The sequence below is a fragment of the Blennius ocellaris genome (genome assembly GCF_963422515.1).
Source record: "Blennius ocellaris genome assembly, chromosome: 14".
NCBI lineage: Eukaryota > Metazoa > Chordata > Actinopteri > Blenniiformes > Blenniidae > Blennius > Blennius ocellaris.
Genome location: NC_137663.1, coordinates 2840590 through 2863542, shown reverse-complemented (window position 1 = coordinate 2863542; position 22953 = coordinate 2840590).

The window sequence follows — 22953 nt, the reverse complement described above, 5'->3', positions numbered from 1 at the left end:
TATAATAGCAATTTTAATCATTTTAGTTTGACCTTTCTTTCCTGTATTATTTTTTGAGTAGTGTTAGGTATTTTACACTTTTCTAGTGATTCCAGTTGTTTTACCTTATTTAACTGGAGATCAGACCATTTTTAGAAATGGCTGTGGAATACAAACACAATAAGAATCAAAAGGAAATGTTTAATTTTCTGAATGTCTCATGGAGCACTGTCTGAAGATTCACGTGGAAGCTGCAGACCTTGGGCCTAACCTCCATCCTGGAGCTCCGGTCCTCTAATATTCCTTCTTAAAAAACCCCGACAGCTTCCTACATGCTCATTTTCTTCTTGTGAGGACACTTCTCTCCCATCCAGCCCCTGGAGGCTCAGCCTAATTGTGCTGCAGCTCCAGTCTGACCTCCAATCCACCTTGAACTCTGCCGCTCTCACTTCTCCTGGATCTTTTAAAAAGCTCTTTCACACCTCTTTCCAGCGCTCAGACCGTGTCCGCTCTGCCAAATGGTCGCTTGTAAGAGTGCACATCAATTAAGTGTGTGTAAAGGCTGCGCGGGGACACGCCGCCTCGCTCCGGACTGCGGCTGGAGGTAGAAGTATTTGTGACTCTGTATTAACCTTGACTGGAGCTGAAGTGTAACCTCGGGTCTTTTAAAGTGGATTTGCTTTTGTTGTTATTGAAGGGATTAGGGCTTATCTATGGAGCCTTGTCAGGGACATGCTGGTGAAGATGATGTGCAGACTTGCAGCATGAGCGCTGCTTTGTTCCGTAATTGTGATGCATGGAGACCGTTGAGTTTAACGTCATTAGGCAGCCCGAATCGGTTGAGATCGGTTGAGCTTTTCTACCTGCAGCAAAGCCAAATGCAGCTTTGGAACGGAGCAGTACAGAGCAGTAACGCAATGCTAACCAGAGCCCAATCTGGTGTGTTTCCTCCGCAGAAAGTAGGTTAAAATGTAGAGGTTTAAAGCTCAGAGCCCAGAGCTCTGGGGGTGAGTACCCAAACGGAAGAGCGACCGAAAAACGTCAACCTTTGGAGCAGTTATTTCCGTAAAAATCCACAATTCTTGGACCGGAACTGTACCGGACCATACCACTCCATTCCTGTACTTTGTGTGCGGTGGAAATGGGGCTTATATAGACATATTCATCATCTGCGTAACAATGCATCTCCCTGATTTAAATGCTAACATAGTGTAAGTCTGCATGTTGAAAATAAATCCAAGCTGAAGTAGAAAAAGTGCTTCACTTTGTCCTCATTTGGCCGGAGCAAATTATATAAACAGACGGCATAATGGACAATTTTTCTTAGGTTTTAATTATGCAGTAAAGCTTTCGTGTCGGTTGCTGAGTGCACTCGTGAGCTTCTTCTGGCGATCTTCTAACAGTTGAGAGAGAGTTCAGAAGGAGATTAAAAAATGGATGAAGGCCCCGGAACAATGGCAGGCGCGCCTGTATTTTACACACCAATGAAAGTGGACTTTTCTGGGAAAACAAAGCAAAACATGAGCATCAAAAAACATTCTGCAATATTTGCTCATTAGGCAACATTCACATATTAAAATGCAGCAGTAAGTGCATCATAATTATAGAAAAAATGTATATGTAATGTAAATGTATAAGTGCATATATGTTCAGATGTCTAACACGTAAGACTTTTCTGAAATGAAAAGGTAAAACAAAAAGATGCATTTTCACTTGAACTCTTGAGTTGTAAATGAGGCCTGAGGTGAAAGTATCAATGATAATCAGTTTTCACCTTTGCAATTGTGCTCGAGTATGAAAAGACTATCATGTAGAATTGTTTCCCACAAAGTGACTTCAGTGAATGTAAATGTGAGTAAACACATGATGAAACCAGCAGTTTGGCCACTTGCAGCTCAGATGTGGTATTTATCTGTTCTTCTCTCAGCCTGAACAAGCCCACGTCTTCCCTCTCTCCTCCGTCTGCAGACTCCCCGTGGCTTTCTGCATCGCATTCTCAAGCCTTGACACTCTGAAGCATCGGCTAAAATTACTCCCACATGTTTGGACTTTAAACTCCACACTGGCTGGACTGTTTTTCTCTGCAGCGCCTCTGCAGTGGCACAAACGACCAAAATGCTCCAATCAGGTTTGAAGAGATTTAAATTCCTTCATGGAAACAGTGGCACTGGAGGATCATGGGGAACAAACCAAATACAACCAAACCCCTGAAAAGAGCCGTGAAACATTTGAGAAGAAGAACCAGAAACTTCCATCTAATCTGCTGAGCTTTTTTTGTGAAAAGATGACAGATAAATTCTGAACGTTCCAAAGCCTGTATAGAAATGATGATAGCATCATCTGAAATATCTGCAGGAAAAAAAATGTCCAACGCCAAGATGATTTCTTCAGTCTGACCCTCATTTTACAACTTTCATGTTCATGCTTTTTCAAAGTACCATTGATTGATTACATCAGAGGAGGACAAACTAAGGCCTCATTTCCACAACAATGTTTCAAGTGAAAATGCGTCATTTTCGCATTTTCGTTTCAGAAAAATCTTGCATTTGCACAACAACATTCGGAAAAATGTGTCCATTTCCATAGCAATGACAGAAAAACTGAAAATGCTTTAGTTTGCATCCTCGTGGACCGACCACCAAGTTGGATTGTTATTGCAGTGACTGTCAAAATAAAAGTACCAAATCCCAGAGAATATGGACTGGGAGTCATGACACCACGGAGGAAATAGTATTGAATTGACTGTCAGCCATTCCTCGGGGCCCCCTTCAGCTCAGGGCCCTGGGCACTTGCCTGTGTTGCCGGCCCTATTGCGGGGTCTCTGTCCATGAATCCTGAACACATTTGTCTTGAGGATCATGGAGAAAAATCTCTTGGAAAATACTCAACCAGCTCCAGCAGTAACAAACTGTCGTGTATGAATGCACCTTCAATCTGGAGGCAAAAGGTCTGACAGCTTCTGAGAATAAGGCCTGATTGTGTGTGGCTTTGCCCCCTTAGAAATAAGAACACGGTCCTTATGAGTGGGATTGTGCTCATTTTTGATGCACAGCCCTTGGAGGTTAGCAACATGTGCAACTGATGCACTATTGAAGGTACCTGATACTTTCTTTGCAGAATTCTTCAAGTCACATGTGGCCAATATGCTTTTATAGTGAAATATTAATTTGAACCCTGCCCTTGGAGTTAAATCCTACACATATAGTCACTTCCAGTGTGTTAGGGTTGTGTACTTTTAAGAGTTGATTTTAGTTTTGTTAATAGTTTCTTATGTTCAGCAGACATCACTGGTAACACATGAGGGTTAGCGTTGAATAATATAACAAATATTGGTATTTCCCTGCTCAGTTTGACCGTGGCCGTAATGTTTTGGTGGGTTGATGCTAATACTGAGAAACCACCAAGAAGAATTGAAGAACTTGAAACAGCCTCTGAACTTTTTGTTCAACCGGACTGAGAAAGAAAACCCAGCATTACGGCGATCATAGAAGCCTGAGTGTTTGGCCACGGTGAGCTTGTTGTGTGACTCAGCGTCCTCTTCTGGATTACAGGCTCCACCTCGGGGACGCTGCACGGCCCAACCCCAGTTTGAGTTACAGCTTATTGTGTGGTTCGTCTGTACAAAGCCCCGTGCATTGATCTCTTGGGGGAGCTGAAACCACAACTCTACTTTTTAGGGTTCATTTTATTTAATTTAATTTAATTGTATTTTTTGCATTGACTTCCCCAAAGGCTGGACCTACATGACCTTCTATCCACACCAGCTATTGCCCTTAAAGTCCCACATTGCTCACTGGACTTGACAAAATCACAAGGCTCTCAACAGCTTTCTGGAACTCTATTGTGTTCCTTGTGACGGAAGGTTTCTGTAGCCTGTAAATGCTTTTCCACCCCGGTGTAGAAAGATGCCTAAGCATGAAATAACAAGGACTCTATCTGGCAGCGTCGAAGCCCTTCTATTATGGAAATGGTTCTCGGCTCCCGAATCTAAACCAGGCTGATGTAACGTCAAACTTCAGTGCGTCTTTTTTCTCTTCATCTTCTTCACTCATGCACTTTCTTCTCTACAAACAACTTATCTCCTTTGTCTCCCACTCTCCTTTCTTTTTTCTTACCCTCTCTGTGACTCTTCACTTCCCCTTTTCATCTCTTCTCAACATTTCTGCTTCTGTTTTTCTAATCTTGACAGTGACATCAAAGAGGATAAGTTGCATTTCTGGCATAAATATGAATGACAATCTAATATGAATTAGTAATTCATTCAGCGAGACGATGTTTAATGCATGTAGTCTCAGATCCCGTTGGCACGGCAATGCTTCAAGTGAAATTGATTGTTTTGTTTTTGCATTTTTGTTTCAGTTTACACAACGTTCTGAAAATGGTGTAGCTTTCATGTTGGGCCACTGGTGGGTGCTGTTGTTTGTTTGTATTATTTTTCATTTGTTTCTTGGTGTTTGCTTGTTATCCACTCCGTGTGTTGTATGATTGTGTATTTCTGTGGTTGTGTTTTAGTGCTGCTGCAATTTTTCGATGGTTTCATGTGGGAAGATCATTTTTCTTGATCTGGTTCAGTGTGTAGCAGAAATTTTTTTGTAAAATTAATTATGTTCCTGCCTCAGTGGACGATTCCTCACAGTGGACGCACTGTGAGGAAAAACTGCTAACCACAACACCACAGGGCAAATTAGATGATTAAACAAAGTTCCCCTTTAGTAAGTTGCTTTTTCTGCATTTGTTGATTTATATTAATCTCAAATGTAGTTTAAGGCACCGTTTACATAAAACAGTTTCAAGCGAAAATGCATTGTTCTTGCATTTTCTTTTCAGAAAGTTTTTTTGCATTTGAAACAATGAAAACAATGTCCATTTACAACTAAACGGCACAAACACTGAAAACAATACAGATAGCATGCAAGGCCACGAGTTGCCATTTTCTGTTTTTGTAATGAAGCCACACACACACACACACACACACACACACACACACACACACACACACACACACACAGCAGAGAACAACGAGCTCTCAACATTAACAACTGCAGAACACAGACATTCTAGTGGACAGACCACCAAGTTGGATTGTTTTTATGGTGACTGTCAAAATAAAAGTTCCAAGTCCAGGAGAATATGGACTGGGAGTCATGACACCACGGAGGAAATAGTATTCTGATTGTCTCCACTGAGCTTGTGCAGAACTACTAGTTACTACGGCCGTAGTGTACATGACCTGTAGCAGCATTTCTGACATTTCCATGGAAACGGAGGCGAGTTTTCAGAAAGTTGTGTCTTCAGTGGCTCTGAACACCATTGTTGTGCTAAGGGTCACCCAAACCTAGTGTTATTATTAAAATGATAACTATTAAAATGTTAAATTAAATTAATCACACAGTTGCTGTGAGTTAATTTCTATTAATCCTGATTAAATATCATTGACAAACCCATGAACCCATGAAGGAAGGTTTTTATATATATATATATATATATATATATATATATATATATATATATATATATATATATATATAAATATAACAACTTTATTGAACATCTTTAACTTTATCAACAAAAAGCTTTACTCCTTTTCAAAACAAACATTTATCCACATTAATGTTCCTGATATTCCTTTTTCAGCAGCTGAAAAGACAAAACTAACTTGTATTGTCTGAGAAGACAGCTGGCCACTTCCTATTCACAATGTTGCTGCAGCAGAATCCAGACTGACATCTGCTTCATGCCAATGTGGGATTTTAAACTTTCTGGTGAAAAGGAAACTCCCCTCCATAATACTTTGTCGGTCCTCAGTTATGTCTTGGGCTCTTTTGTTCTGAAATTTCCCATTGAGTTGTCCAATTCTTGGACAAACTGCCTGAAATGCATTGCCAGAGACATTTCAGGGATTTTGAGACATCCTCCGCTGGAGATGGGTTAATTGCGTTAACATTTTTTAATGAGATTAATCACGGTGATGGATTAATCTATGTTAACATGTTGATTTTGATAAACCCCTCAGATTGCAAGGAAAGTTTAGTGATTCCATTTGAAATGGTTACCGTGTCTTAAAAATCTTCAGCAATGGTCTGAATGTGTTAAACACCATTTTTCACAAGGTACAGATGAGGTGCACCCTGTGGTTGCGAGAAATTGCACACCTCAAATCGCAGCGGCATTCAGGTTCCGTTCTTTCCACTTTATTGCAATCAGAGGGATGGACCATCGTAGCCAGAGACGCTATCTGAAAGTCTTGCGAGCAGCATGTGGTCATGCTTCACGCTGTTCGCTCGCCTGTCGGAGGGACTGGGAGAACACTTCCAGGGTCAAACGGCCAGGCCCTTCCACATAAACCAGAGCAGGGATGCTGAACAGATGCTGTGCTGTCGCCGTCCGTCTGGCTGCTTCTGCAGTTGATGGGCCAGTGTTTAGTCATTTGGTCTACTTTACCCCTTTAATGGGCTGGTGTCTCATCAGCAAGGATCATTTTTTAATGTGTCAGTGTTTAGTTGTGTCTCTCAGGCAGACTTGAGTAAATATGGACATCTTACCTCCACCACAGTTTTCTACTGTTTCACACTGAGTGTGTGATGAGAGTGAAGTTCTTACTACATTTGGCTACAACAAGTAATGGGCGGGGCCGTTCTTGTTAAATCTGCCCAAAACTTGGGTGGTTTTATTTGTTTATTTATTTTTATTCCAGATATTTAAACTTCCCCATACATTTCAAAGACATGCACACTGGGGTAACAGATCACTTTCAAATGTTGCACATTTACTGGCTGACCTGTGATGGACTGGTGACCTGTGGAGGGACTCATTTCTATTCTTACAGCATCCATTGGGATGTAAAGAGAAACGGATGCATCTGAATGCTGCTTATGTGATTGTTTCTTCATGAGGACCAGTAACCAAGAAAATACAGTGACAGTATTTCCCTTGTTTGTTAAAACTATCCCAATAAGTACTGATTAATTATGATCCCTGATAGTTTATTTTAGTCACTTTTACACACACAATCAGTAAAAAGGTCTTATACTGTGCTAAAAGTAGTATTTTATTACATTTATAACTAAGGACCACAAGTTATGATTGGTGTATTTTAATAATGTGATAAATTTCGATTGAACAATGGACAAGAAAAAGAAAACTTTGCAAAAGGTGTTAATGTTTCTGAAACACTGCAATGGTGTTAAAGGAAAATATTTATTTACTTCCAGTAAAAGGTGATGTTCCTGGTTTTGCAGGTGACCTGCCCTACAGATCTGTCAGAATATGTAATTTCCTGTGAGGTCAGGTTGTTTTATTCATGTGGGACAATGTTTCTAATCCAAAGAACCCCCGAAAAACTGTTAAAAAACTATGAAAATAAGTATGTGTACATTTCAATTTGGTCTGTGGGTATAATTCATTATTCATCGATTGATTTTTTTGTATCCACTGACACATGCAGTCTTTCCTCCAAGAGATGACATTTTTGTTTATTGAATTTGTTGCTTTCTCTGGGAACACATGAGCAATACTGATCCACATAGCCTACAGGTCATCCCAGGTGTTACTCAGCTACACACAATTACACTATCAAGGATTACGACTGGTGCTCAGTGTTGGGCAAGCTACTTTAAATGAGTAACTCAGTTACAGTTACTACTTTCAAAAGTGACTCAGTTCAAAGTAACTAGTTACTAGGGAAAGTAACTTAATTTTAAACTCAAAATCTCTTGTTAATGCTTTGCCTCCCGATCTGGATAGCCAGTCTTCTGGCTTGTTTACAATGCAAGTCCTATCCTACCACAAGTGCAATGCACCACCTAGTGGCTTGAATGTGCAATGGCAAGTGAATGGTGTGATGACTGAATTTTTTTAAAACTTATAATGTCTGTTTTCCTCTTATTCATTGTATCCTACTGTTTTAGTTCATGTCTATTGTTTCCAACCTTCTACAAACATTATTTTGGGGTTGTTATGGCATAGTACTCGATAAAACAACTGAAAAATGTGATCATTGTTCCCAGTGTCACTACGATGAAGCAGTGGATCAACAAAACACAACATACAGTATGTTGACATTTTTGATAGGCAGATATTTATTGTCGCCATTGAAACAGGTAGAAACAGGCAGTATAAAAATCAAACTGTGCCTCAGGACATTTAGCAGCTGCAGGAATATTCAATAAAAGTGCAAAACTGATTCAATAGATTATTTCAACATAAACACAGTGAGGTTTATCTGTTCTTTTTAACCTTAATTCATTCACTTCGTAAGTGCCAGTCACTGATACATCCAACCGCGAGAGGGCGGTGTTCCCCTCTAGTTGTATGTGATTGCACAGAGAGAGAGGAGAATAAGACTAGATGGGAGCTCGGGTGCTAACGAGTGTTTATTCCAAGTTATAAAAGAACCCAAGTTTCTTCAGCATTCATAGAAACATCACAACTTGCACGTCGCTGTGTCACGTGTGCTTCTCGTCCACCACGGTAACTGGAGTCCTGAGTTCTGAGTGATGCACATCATGTGCATCACTCATAAAGAGTGACGAGCCTGCTTAAATCGCAGTAATAATAAACGCGTTACTGGTTTTGACAAAGTAATTCGTTACAGTGCTCGTTACTGCAAAATTAACGTAGTTACTGTAACGCGTTACTTAATAACGCATTCGTCCCAACACTGTTTGTGCTTGAAGCAAAAAAGTTTGGAGTTTGTCATGCACGGGTCCAACACACCACCTCCTAGAGCAACTCAATGTTACCCCTCTCGGGTTATAGTTCCAAACCGTGGCTAGGAGACCTGGTTAATTGCTGAGCTTCAGCTACTCAGCCGTGGCTCGCGTCAGCTATCGTCAGAGTATTTCTACATATGGAGTTGGACGGAGGGGGAACAAGGAAAACATCCGCAGTTGGTGAACATTGGTCTTTTATTCTTCTTCTCTCACGATGAACTTTCTATGGATCTCAGGGCTCATACACACACCTGCTGCATCGCACCGGGTAACAACGAACTCCTGTTTTCCAAAACCAAAACAAGTGACAACTTTATTTCCCACAATGCATCAGAGACTTAAAGTGACAGGAAAAACATGGAATATCCATCTGCACATCTTCACCAAGAAAGACTCAACCAACCAGCAGCTCCTGCTGACATCATTAATGTCGAGTGATATTTGCAAACTCATTTGTGAAACTTACAGTGTGTGCATCTAAAATGACAAAAATAAATAAAAAATAAACATTTGCTTCCTAGCCACAATACAAAACTATGAACGACTCTACAGTTACCTGCATACAATAGTAATATCTTCTACCTTGAATTGATCCTCCTGGGTACAAAGCCGCATGCAAATCACAAACACTGTCCCTGCAGGTCATCAGATGTCTTTCTCTGTTCAACACTGCTCCTACAGATCATTACAGATCTTAAACACTGCTCCTATAGGTCATCAGAGGTATTAAACAATGCTATTAAAGCTCCCATATTATACTAAATCGACTTTTCTGTGCTTTAAACATGATAAAAGTGCTATTTGGTGTTCATATACATCCCCAAAGGGGTTTTTTCATTGATTCCCTCAAGCTTGAGTTCACAGAGATCTTTCTCTGTTCTAACTGGTGGAGAACTCAACGCGTTGATTCAAGTTGATGACGGGGCACCACCTTGCTGACTCAGCACAGAGCTGGAGAAGCCCCGCCTCCAGGAAGATTGACATGCGGAGAAACCAAAACAAGACACGCCCACGAATGTGCCAAGGAGCCTCTTCTCTGTGCTCTCTCAGTCTCTGCTGCTTCACATTGAACGCTGCTGTTTTCACCTTCATGTCCACTTGGAGAAAATGTGTTTTCACCATCATGTCCACTTGGAGAAAATATGTTTTCACCTTCATGTCCACTGGAGAAAATATGTTTTCACCATCATGTCCACTTGGAGAAAATGTGTTTTCACCATCATGTCCACTTGGAGAAAATGTGTTTTCACCATCATGTCCACTTGGAGAAAATGTGTTTTCACCTTCATGTCCACTGGAGAAAATGTGTTTTCACCATCATGTCCACTTGGAGAAAATATGTTTTCACCATCATGTCCACTTGGAGAAAATGTGTTTTCACCATCATGTCCACTTGGAGAAAATATGTTTTCACCATCATGTCCACTTGGAGAAAATGTGTTTTCACCATCATGTCCACTTGGAGAAAATATGTTTTCACCATCATGTCCACTTGGAGAAAATGTGTTTTCACCATCATGTCCACTTGGAGAAAATGTGTTTTCACCATCATGTCCACTTGGAGAAAATGTGTTTTCACCTTCATGTCCACTTGGAGAAAATATGTTTTCACCATCATGTCCACTGGAGAAAATATGTTTTCACCTTCATGTCCACTTGGAGAAAATGTGTTTTCACCTTCATGTCCACTGGAGAAAATGTGTTTTCACCTTCATGTCCACTGGAGAAAATGTGTTTTCACCTTCATGTCCACTTGGAGAAAATGTGTTTTCACCATCATGTCCACTTGGAGAAAATGTGTTTTCACCATCATGTCCACTTGGAGAAAATGTGTTTTCACCATCATGTCCACTTGGAGAAAATGTGTTTTCACCATCATGTCCACTTGGAGAAAATGTGTTTTCACCATCATGTCCACTTGGAGAAAATGTGTTTTCAGGTGCAAGTATGGTTCCACACTATTTGTCTTGCCGAAAGAAGAAGCACAGCGGTGAATTTTTTCCTTTTCCACAAACAATGTTTGTTTGTGAGCGACTCTTCACCAAAGAAGCTTCCAGAACTACGGTACTTTGAAACTGGACTTACTCAGAAGCTCATCTTGAAACCTGCTGCTATTCCCACAATAAAAGACTAACGAGGCGTCGAGATGTGTAAGTACATTACTACAACTACGAGCCTGAGCTGCTAGCTACGTCACCGAGGGGGTGGAGGAAGCAGCTGTGAGCTGGGCTGCAGTCTCCGTGAGGGTGGAGGAGGCAGAGGAGCTGAGAACCACCCGTTTCATGAGGTGACGTCACCTCAGTCCAAGAAATAACTAGAATTTCACAAGTTTTGACTGTTGTATACTGTATCACCCAAATTATTATCCCACATGAGCATAGGATGGACTGTGAAACATGAAATATAGCGAAATATGGGTCCTTTAACATTTTTTTTCTTTTTTCCTGAATGCAATTCACTTTACCTTTCATCTTTTATTGTGCTCAGGATTTCCACTGCACATTTAAAGGTCCAGCATGTATTTATGTTTTGCTGGTCTCTATTACTATCTACTTGACATCATTCTCCTCAGTTACACTCAATACTTAATGAGCCGGTCTTTAGTCATGTAGTCTTGATGGAGTCTTATGAATTAGGCAAGTCTTAATTTGTCGCTCTATCTTGGCACCTAATGGTCCAGTCTGTTTGTACTTAATGGGCCGGCATTTACTCGATTAGTGTTTATTTTTTAATGGCGCAGTCTTCGCTCTGTCACTCTATCTGTGCGTTTTAACAAGATTCTGTTCAGCCGCTCTGCCTTGTTGTGTTTCTCCTGTTTTTGACTGTGTGAACCTGCCAAAGCCGATAAAAATGTGCTGTCATTACTTTTACATTTAAATCATGGTGTCATGCCGGGCCGTGGGCTCGTTGTGCTAATGAATTCAGTAAAGACAATAAATATGCAAATTGGAGATGGTGAGTCATTCGGTACAACTAAATATTTTTTTTCCACATTGCCTGTTTGGTGTAGAATTATTTTACATTAATGGATTGGAGTGAGGATCTGCAGGTGCTCCTGATGCATCATGTGATGAAAGTGTGTATGTGTGTGTGTGTGTGACTCATGCAGCGATGTGTGGCAGGCATGAGAGGGTTCATGAGAATTTATTGACTCCGTCTCTCTGCGTCTCCGCCTGACTGCCTGTCTGAGGGGTTTTTGCTTTGCTACACTGTAAATAGATAAGAGACACGGATGTGATTTGTTCACGGCCGGCACAATCCTGCAGGACTTCACAGATAACGCACCGCTTTAAGTGTACCTCTTAAAACGTTAAAGCGCTTTGAAAACACAGATCTTTATCAGTGTATAACGGTTCACCTCGATCGCATAGCAACTGAAACAACAGGACTTTTTTTTCCCTCATGAAACCCGAGCACTTGAGAAACGTTGCTTCAGTTTCAAGCACACACAGCTGATAAGCTGGAGACTCCAGCAATGCAATAACATCTCTACAACAGGGGTGTCAAACATGAAGCCTGTGGGCCAAAAATGGTCCACAAGCACGTCCATTGACCTTAACCCTGAAATCACCAAGGGATTTGGAAAAATTCTGTTTTGTTTTTTTAAGAAATCTCTTAAGAGTAGCGACACAACACTGAGACCGGAGCTGAGATATCAGTGATGCTGCCACAAAAGCTAGCAAACTAGCATTAGACTCAAATCCATGCTGTCAGGGTGAGTTTGTAAAACTACCCATAATGCAACAGCAACAGGAGAGGATTTTAGACATTTTAATATATTTTTACCAGAAGGTTCCATTAAAATGGGCTTCTTCTTATTTATTTATTTATTTATTTATTTATTTATTTATTTATCTGTTTATTTCACCAGTATACATTCTGCTCAAAAGGAGTGGGCTGAAGCAAGAAGCTTATGAGCGCATACGCACTAAATTCACTACAATAAAAAGTACATTTTACACTGGTATAGAAAGAACAAAACATCAACAAAACATCAACAAAAGAGAATTTGTTACATTTCAGACAACTATATCAACACGGACCAAACTTACAACACACACACACACACACACACACACACACACACACACACACACACACACACACACACACACACACACACACACACGCACATATAAGTTGATCAATGCATTTCTTCCTCTCTGTATATTTCAAAAGTCTTTTGTTTGTATTTATATTTGAACAGGTTGATGTTTGGACATTGTTTCAACTCCGTCTCCAATGTATTCCACAATTGTACACCTTTAAGTGTCGGGCTAAAACTGTTCAGGGTTGTACTGTGTTTGTGAGTCCTAAAGTTGAATTCCTCACGTGATTCATAACAACCTGTACGATCTGGGAACCTTCTTTGTATTTGTCTTGGTAACAATCTGTAACTTGCTTTATAGAACATCTGTACTGCTTGGAACTCTACAATGTCACTAAACTTCATGATCTTTGATTTGAAAAAAAATGAGTTTGTGTAGTCCAAAAACCCAACTTTATGAATTAATGGAATAGCTCTTTTTTGCAACATTACTATTGGTTTTACTGTGTTTTCATAAGTACTACCCCAAACCACAGTACAATGATATAAATAGGGCAAAATCAGAGAACAGTGTAAGGTGTGTAAAGCTTTGATATTTAAAATGTGCTTTGCTTTTGCTATTATTGCAATTTGTCTTGAAATATTCGTGGATATGTATTTAATGTGAGATTTCCAAGTAATTCTATCATCTATAAAAACTCCAAGGAATGTGATTTCATGCACCCGCTCTATAACAACACCCTCTATCTGAACTGCTTCCTGCGCATTGGAATTACAGTTGCTGAATATCATCATTTTGCTTTTACTCAGATTTAGAGATAATTTGTTTTGTTTGAACCACTTGTTGACACTCTTGAGTTCCAAGTTAACAATTTGACACAAGTTGTTTTAAATCATCTCCTGATGCAAAAATATGTGTATCGTCTGCAAACAAGATGAATCTAACAATTTGAGAGGTTTACAAATGTCGTTTATGTACATGTTAAACAATTTTGGGCCCAGAATGGAACCTTGAGGTACTCCACACACAATTTGTAGACAACTTGACTGATAATCACCGCTGTTCACACTTGTTTTCTATTTTTTAAGGAACTGGTGACCCACTGTAGAGCTCCACCCTGATCCCATAATGTTCTAGCTTATTAATTAATATATCGTAGTTTATTGTGTCAAACGCTTTCTCAGGTCAATAAATAGCCCTCATGCATATTTCTTGTCGTCAACAGCATTAGTTATTTCTTCAGTTATATCAAGACGTGCATGTGAAGTTGAGTGATTGTTCCTAAAGCCAAACTGATTATCAGAGAGTAAATTGTACCATTCATTTGTATTGTGGTTTTGATTCTTTAAAAAAGTCAGCATTAGACACCTAATAAGACGTGTCAATACACTGAGCAGACGACACATTCTATTTTTTCTTGTCTTTATCTTTATGTTTGCTGGTGAAGTAATCCAAAAGTAACTAAAAGTACGCTGGTACGTTCCTTTTTTATTTTAGTACTTAGAGTAAGTTACTGATTCCATTTTTAACAAGTAACTTTAATTGTAATGGATTACAGTTTTCAAGTAACCTTCCCAACCCCGGTTACATGTAATCCGTTACTACCCAACCCTGTGTGTGTGTGTGTATCTGTGTGTGTGTGTATGTATGTATATGTATATATATATATATATATATATAATTCGAGGTCCGAATTCGAACCTGGAACAACCTCGGACATCTCAGTCCAGAAAAGTGCAGTACTTGGAACAGCAAAGATACTGTGCAGGACCCTCAAGCTCCCAGGCCTCTGGTAGAGGACCAGGACCCTCAAGCTCCCAGGCCTCTGGTAGAGGACCAGGACCCTCAAGCTCCCAGGCCTCTGGTAGAGGACCAGGACCCTCAAGCTCCCAGGCCTCTGGTAGAGGACCCGAGCTTGGAATAGAAAAACAGGTGACCGCCCGCGGAGGGCGAGAGGGGAATTTTTTTTTAAATTCTACATTCCTTTCAACAATTCAAGTCATTAAATCAGAAACACAAAAAACAAATACTGCTCTTTTTTCAGCTTTCCTATTTTTTTCTTGTCTGAATGCTCAGCTTCTTGATTTTCAAAAAAGAAAGATAAGAAAAAAGGAAAAAAATAGGAACAAACAAAAAATATGAATAAAATTGAGAAACACTAAAAGAAACTGAATGAAAATAGAAAAAAATAAGAAATAAAGAAAAAACTCAAAAGAAAACAAGGGCAAAGAGGGAACAAGAAAATAGAGCAAAAGAAAAAAATATGAATATTTTTAAAACCTGGTTCACAATGAAGAAAAACAATCTTTCATGGATGTTTTTCCCTGCGTGTTTTATTTCCTGCTAGCTTCTCAAGAAATCATAGAAAATACAAACAAAACCTTTTACTACAACTGAATATAATGTAGATCGTGTAACAGGGAAGTAAAAATCCTGAAATACTCCAGGAGGAACCACGATGAGTATGACAGTTGTTTAAAAGCCTTGATGGTGCTTCTCTGGCTTGTTGATCCCAAATAACTGTTAAAAATTCAATCTTTTAATGTGAGTCCAACATCAACCAAAATTGCTGTTATGTGATGTAATTTATGTGATTTTGAGGCTCTTTACTAGTTAAGCATGAGCACTGTGCTTCTCCTTGTTCTTCATGGATAATCAGGCTGGTTTCTTGGCTTCCTGATTATAATGGAGGATTCTGAGTGAGACGGGCTGAGCTTCTCCAAAATCCTTTAAACCAAAGTCTTGTAGTTTGGTTGAAAAACCTGCTGTTCACTCGAGAAGATCCAGATGGTGGAGATTGAACTTGGAGAACTTCAATAGGAGAATCTACTTCAACATGAACAGAGTTCCTGTTTGACTCAGACTTAAAACTCTTCAATGCATCTCCGATATCATGGTACCACTTTGTGATGTCTTTTTTTTTTATTATTATTGGCTTCTGCAACTGCCAAAAACCAGAATAATCGTCCTATCTGCCTGTTTTGTGCAGGCAAACATCATTTAAGGACATTCACTATTAATATCGGCTGCCTGGAGCTGCTAATTGTCAAGATCTCGCACTGTCGTCCTTGACCGGATTGTTTGGGCCCTCAACGATACCTGTACATGAAATCATTGAGTTAAAGACGGCAGCCATGAAATATACATGACAGCAGGAGCACACACCTCAGCCAAGGCGAATATCTGCTATCCGATGTCGCTCCACGTCTTGAAGTCAATCTCTGTCGACCTGAATGGTTGGACAGAACCGTGCCGGCGCTGAGATGCGGATCTAATTATTTTACGCTGCTGATAGAAACGACACCTCGCCGACACACTGATGAAAAACTAAAACAGTATCAGTCGTAAGAAGCTGGATGTACGTCGCCTAATTGACCTCATTGTCTGCTGCGGTTTCGTAATAATTCTGACGTTTCTCATTAGGAGTGTGGGGATTGTGCGACAGTTGAGACTCTGCTGTAATCCTATAATCTGGATTAATGTCACAGTGTGATGTCTATTAGATTACAGATGACAGTAGGAGTTTGCTACTGAAACACCACACAGAAAACTTTTTTTTTGTATCTGCCTTCTGGTGTTTGAAAAAAAAAAAAAAAAATACAACAAAGTCCAAGCGAGAAATGATGAATTCAGTCGGATCCAGGATTCTTTTCGAAACCATAGTGAATGCATCCGTATTCTGGATTTATCAAAATGTTCCTGCCTGCTGGTTCATAAAAAAGTCACCCAACACATTACGCACACAGAAAAGACTAATTGATGGAGGTGGAAACCAATGAATGCTCAGGGGAACATTCAGCCTCGACACGGGAAGATTTCCTCTGGAACTACAAACGCTCCGACTCCGCCAATCACCTCCGTGGTGTCATGACTCCCAGTCCATAGTCTCCTGGGACTTGGTACTTTTGTTTTGACAGTTACCATAGTAACAATCCCACTTGGTACTTTTATTTTGACAGTCACCATAATAACAATCCACTTTGGTACTTTTATTTTGACAGTCACCATAATAACAATGCAATTTGGTACTTTTATTTTGACAGTCACTGTTTTCACTGTTTCAGCAACTTTGTCCTCCAATAACCAGCAACATTTTTTGTAGAAGGAACCTTTTTGAAAATGTACCTTGATGGTCAGCAGCTGGAGCCTGAAACTTGATGGCCATCGTGGTCATCACGGCAGAGTTTGACCAGCAGAGCTGTGCTGATTGGTCAAACACAACTTCAGTGTGCTTTCGCCTCCTCGCAGGGAGAGGAATATTTGTGTATGTCACTGGAATCCATACTGGGGTTGGACTTTTCTTTCAGCTCACAGAAGTTAGAAACTAAATTGGGTGTCTCACCTTCGAGCTGAGGAACAGACATGAGAGGAAGTGTGGGTTTTGCTTTCTTCTACATTTCTTCAAATATCTCAAGAAAAACTCAGAAAATAGTGGAAATGAAACCTGAAGCCTTCAGTGTGTGCTTTAGTGTGTCGGGTCCTTAGTTTCTATTCTCTCTGAGCACAAAGATGGTTTAATCCATTTTTAAGAGCAGTAGGCTGTAATTGGAGTGTGGCACATTGACACACACACACACACACACACACACACACACACACACACACACACACACACACACACACACACACACACACACACACACACCCCTCATCCTCCTGCGGTTTCTCTGATGGAGGTTCACACACTGTGCGTCACGTTTCTCATTAATCAGAATTCCTCATTAGATTGAGTTGAACTCCCCGGAGCAGCGATAGCAGTCAGACATGCAGCCAAGGTTAAATGTGCTGCTCCTGGTTTTTGGGGCTTATTTTGGACAAAGCCATTATGTGAAGCAAATTTAATTCAGCCAAACCAAAGGAGGTTTGAATAGGAATTATCCGTTGTGCAAGACGTTGTTAATAATGAAAAATGTAATCTCCCATAATAAATGAGAAGATTGTTTGCTGTGTTTTTTTGTCTGGTTTTTCACGCTGGACTTATTTACTTTAATTAGCTGGATTCAATTTACGGTCTTGTCTCACGCACGGTGCATTTCCTTACAACATGGAGTTTGCATGTTCTCCCTCTGCCTGCAGTGTTTTTTTTTCCAGGCACTTATGATTTAATTCAATTCAGTTCATTTAAACTTTATTTATGTATCACCAAATACAACACAGTAATTGCACAGTAAGCTTCTCTGTAAAAGCTTTTAACAGAGAAAAACCAAACAAATCCACACGAGCAAGCAGATATATTTTTAAAGGAAAGGAAAAACTCCCTCTAAGCCCCTGGCTCACACACCAGGGATGCTACACGCTATGTGCTAAAGTGTTTCAGGGCTCACACACCAGTGATGCTACACGCTATGTGCTAAAGTGTTTCAGGGCTCACACACCAGTGATGCTACACGCTATGTGCTAAAGTGTTTCAGGGCTCACACACCAGTGATGCTACACGCTATGTGCTAAAGTGTTTCAGGGCTCACACACCAGTGATGCTACACGCTATGTGCTAAAGTGTTTCAGGGCTCACACACCAGCGATGCTATACGCTACATTCTAAAGGGTTGCGATGCCACATACTAAAGAGTTTCATGGTCACACAACAGCAATGCTACATTCTAAACATGATTAAAGTCTGACTGGTTTGGGACTGAGCTCAATGTGTGAGGTCTCATGCTCCACCTCGCTGTTAAGCCTGATTCATACTCATACACAAGCGATCAGCGAAGGCTATGTGTTGCCACAAATAGATTCCACATTGATGCTACTTGGAACTCCCAACAACCTCTATCTACTCTGAACACAAGATGATGTCCGTAAACCATGGGGACCGTGATTGGTCCGTTCTACAGCACCAAATGATGGGAGTGTAAGGTTGGCCCTGTTTACACAACAATGTTTCAAGTGGCAATTTGTCCATTAACGAAAAGTGTTGAGTTTCCACTGCTGCAGCAGACACACTGACAGTGATGTAGTTAGCATGCCAGACCATGAGGGGGTGCTGTTGTTTGTTTTTGTAATGAAATCCCACACATGCATGCTGCAATGAACTATGCTATAAATGTTTACAATAGAGTGTACCCGGCATTCATATGGACAGATGATGAATTGGTTGCCGTTGGAGAGAATCTCAACTATAAAACTTCCAATAATGATTGTAACACTAGAACATGGACTGGGAGTCACACCAATATGGAGGCTGCCATGTTTGTTACTGGCGGATGAGCAGAAGAACTATTCACCACGTCAATGGCACACATGTGCAGTAACAGCGCTCCATTGCCTCCTCTGTCTCTGTGGGGGGGAATTAAGTGTGATAAAAAAGTTCCACCAGGGGAGGTGGTATGACAGTGTGTGTAAACAGGGCCTTAGTGTCATTGCAGAGGTTGTTATTTTTGGTCATTCTAATATAATAACCCTCATATTAGTGCTTGTTTCATCAGGTTGCTAATGGTTAGTACTTTTATTCCTTCTTTGAAAAGTGGTACCAGTGCATCCTAAGTTAAAAGAAAGAAAAGCCGTAAAAATGGAGACTTCTTCCCAGTTTCAGATATTTTTCTCTCCTGGTAAAAACAAACCGCCTTGAAATAACTTTAGAAGTGCTCTCCCTCCTCCTTCCATCATCGACTGTCCTTCCTGCAGCAGCAGACGTCGTATTCCTGTCCCAGAATTAATTTCGTATCACATCTTCAGCGTGGCATCGGGTGAAAGAGCAGCTGACACGGTACAGTCATGGAGGGAAACACTGGCAGCCTGCAAAGCCGTTTCGCTAAATTGAGTGGAAGTGGGACAGAATGCATTCTGGTGTCTCTCCCACTAATGAACAGATGATAATGAGAGAAGTGTAAATTAATAACAATTCAGTGCTGCAGTGATCTGGCCCGGCACAAAGTAGCTAATACAACATATAAAAAAAAAAAAAAAAGAGAATAATCTTCATTTGAAATGTCGCGGGATATATCTGAACCAGGCGACTCGGTGTCTGCGGATCGTGTGCAGGAAGACTGAAGCATCTTAATTTAAAGGGGATTAGCTGCTCTACTTATGAGCCTCCAGATATCTGCAGGCCCTGGAAAGTCCAAAGAGCAGTGTTTTAATTATCTTTTAAAGTATTGAAATGCTCAAATTCATCGCAGTATTATGCAACTGTAAGGTCAGAGAAAATACTAATTTTCTAACGGCTGGAGGGGTTAATTTTATTCAGATAACCTCGAAGCGCTCGCACAGAAGCCGAAATTAAATATACTGTGTGTGTGCTGGGAGGAATGGGGAATAGGACTAGTTTGGAATTGTAATGTAATTTAATAAGTACTTGTGTTAGTACTTGTTTAGTTTAGTACTTAAAAAGGTGTTGTTGATGCATCCTTAATGACGATTCCTTTAAAATTTAAATGATAAAATATGGCATTGTTGTAAAGTTGTAAAGCTGTTTGTTTTAAACAAATCAGCGTTATAGTAGTATTTTAGTATCATTTTTCACCTCCTCTACTTGCAAATGATGCATATTTATGCCGACGATTTCACGTCGCAGCTTCTCTTGACAAACTTTGACAAAGGCAGCAAAAACTTTCAACGAGAATAATGCACTAAAATCTGAATAACTGTAACACAACACGGTGACCTTGGATTCTGAATATGGTGTTCATATCTGTGGAGATGTAAGAAGCATTTATATAATCTCATCCAAAGAAAATAAGAAAATATCCAAACAAACACAAATGGTGGAGGTTTCTCACACACACACACACACACACACACACACACACACACACACACACACACACAGTGTGGCGTCACATACAAACCCAGTGGCGACGCAGCCAGAAGAGACTTTTAAGGAAAGTTTGTGATTTATGTGTTTTATTAAGTCTGCCTGTGCTGGTTTTATGATAACTGTCTGGTCCAGAGCACTCTGAAGTGATTGCAATGAAAATTAATAACTTACAGCTGGCAAAATAAATTCCCAAAGCTACCATACTTATTAATGCTTGTGTAATAATTTAGTGAGTCTTCTGCTTTTATTGACATCAGGGGGAAACTAAAGATGTTGGAGACTATGTGACGAACATTGAAATGCGATTCAAAATGTACACTTTTTCTTTCCTTCTCTTCTGGTTCATTGTTGAATACAGTGAGAAATATTTACAGTATGTTGCACCATGTAGACATCCAGTTTTAGGACTGTTTCATCTACGAAACCAACCGACTGGGTGAAGGTCGACGCTTGGTCACAGGGAAACAGTCAAATATTTAGAATCATTAATAAATAGGACCTGACTGCCTGGAGGAAACCAATGAAGACAGAGGGAGAACATGCAAACTCTGAGAGACCGTTAAGGCCTCGTTCACACAATAATGTTTTCATCTTTCGTAGCATTTTGGGCGTCTGTTTCCACGACAATGGGGCTCGAGTCACTGAAACTCAACTGTTTGGAAAAAAGGTGTAGCTTTGTGAAAACACTTCGAGTCTGTCTCTGTGCACTCAAAAAAACCGATTCAAGCTCCTCTTAGAGTTGACACATTAAAATATTGTTTTCCGAATGAAAACATATTATATCCAACAGAACACTAATGTCTTTTGCAAATTTGTAGTAAAAGTAAATCAATGAGCCCCCCTGCCACTCTTCAACTCAAATGGAATAGCTTTGGATTGAGAAGGCGGGAGCTCATGCCCTCTGACTTTGCCAAGAAGGAAGAACCATCCACCATTTTCTGCCTCAGTTTAAGACAAGGGTGTGGCAGGTGCAGATTCTGCTTTGGGTAAGTTTGTGTTCCTTTTTTTCATTAGGCCTAATAGATTTATGTGCAAAATGGTTCTTGCTGTAACATTGGACTTGTGTGCACTTGATAAAACTGAGAAAAACATTTCACTGCTCCAGGGTTGTTAGGTGGAAGCTCGGAAAGCTTTGTTACAGATTTTATACATAAACAAGTAACAGTATATATTGCAACAGACTAACATTATCTGCTGTTATGCAGACATATTGTCACGGCTGGGCGCCAGCGTGTGGAGTGTCCTGAACCCAGAAGCAGACCTCAAGCAGAAAGTTGTTTGCAAACATCAGGTTTATTGAGGGAACAGGGAAAGGGGAGCTGGAACGGTGACGGGAACCGGGGATCTCCGGGGAGCCTCTTGGAACCGGGACGGGACCCGGGGGGGAATCTCAGGGGGGCCTCTTGGAACCGGGACGGGACCCGGGGGGGAATCTCAGGGGGGCCTCTTGGAACCGGGACGGGACCCGGGGGAATCTCCAGGGGGGGCCTCTTGGAACCGGGACGGGACCCGGGGGAATCTCCAGGGGGGGCCTCTCGGAACCGGGACGGGACCCGGACGGGGAACTTCTTGGGACGGAACCGGGACGGGACCCGGACGGGGAACTTCTTGGGACGGAACCGGGACGGGACCCGGACGGGGAACTTCTTGGGACGGAACCGGGACGGGACCCGGACGGGGAACTTCTGGGGACGGAACCGGGACGGGACCCGGACGGGGAACTTCTGGGGACGGAACCGGGACGGGACCCGGACGGGGAACTTCTGGGGACGGAACCGGGACGGGACCCGGACGGGGAACTTCTGGGGACGGAACTGGGACGGGACCCGGACGGGACCGGGGAACTTCTTGGAGCCGGCGTCGGGACCCGGACGGGGAACTTCTTGGAGCCGGCGTCGGAACAGGAACGGGAACAGGAACCACCCCGGGGAGGACACTCACCCCCCGGGGAGGACAACACCGACGCACCTCCACACGGAGTGAAGACTAGGCATCCTCTGGCACCGGACCCTCCTCCCTGCAGGGCTTAAGACTGCTTGACAATCAATTAGCTGATTGCCTGCAGGAGTGTCAGAGAGGATCCGGTGCTGGAGCGAGGTGTGGGACTCCTGACACATATATTTTACATTACTTACTCTTATCAATTTTATTGAAGTATAAAAGCTGCTTCAGCATGACTGTCTTGAACATCACTGGACACATGCACATAGGCCAGGTTGAGACATGTTGCAACAACACTGATGGGCAACTACACAATTGAACTGTTTGGGCTAATTGATGCTCGAGATCTCAGCTACCCAGAGAACTTGAAATACACGTTTGAGTTTGTTCATAAAATCCTTATGAAACTGGATGGACATAAGGTCAATACCAAAATACAGCAACTGAAGATCAAGCAGCTCATGTAACAGAAGGAACAAGGAACTGAGCTTCACCTGAACCGAGTCTTCACTGAACT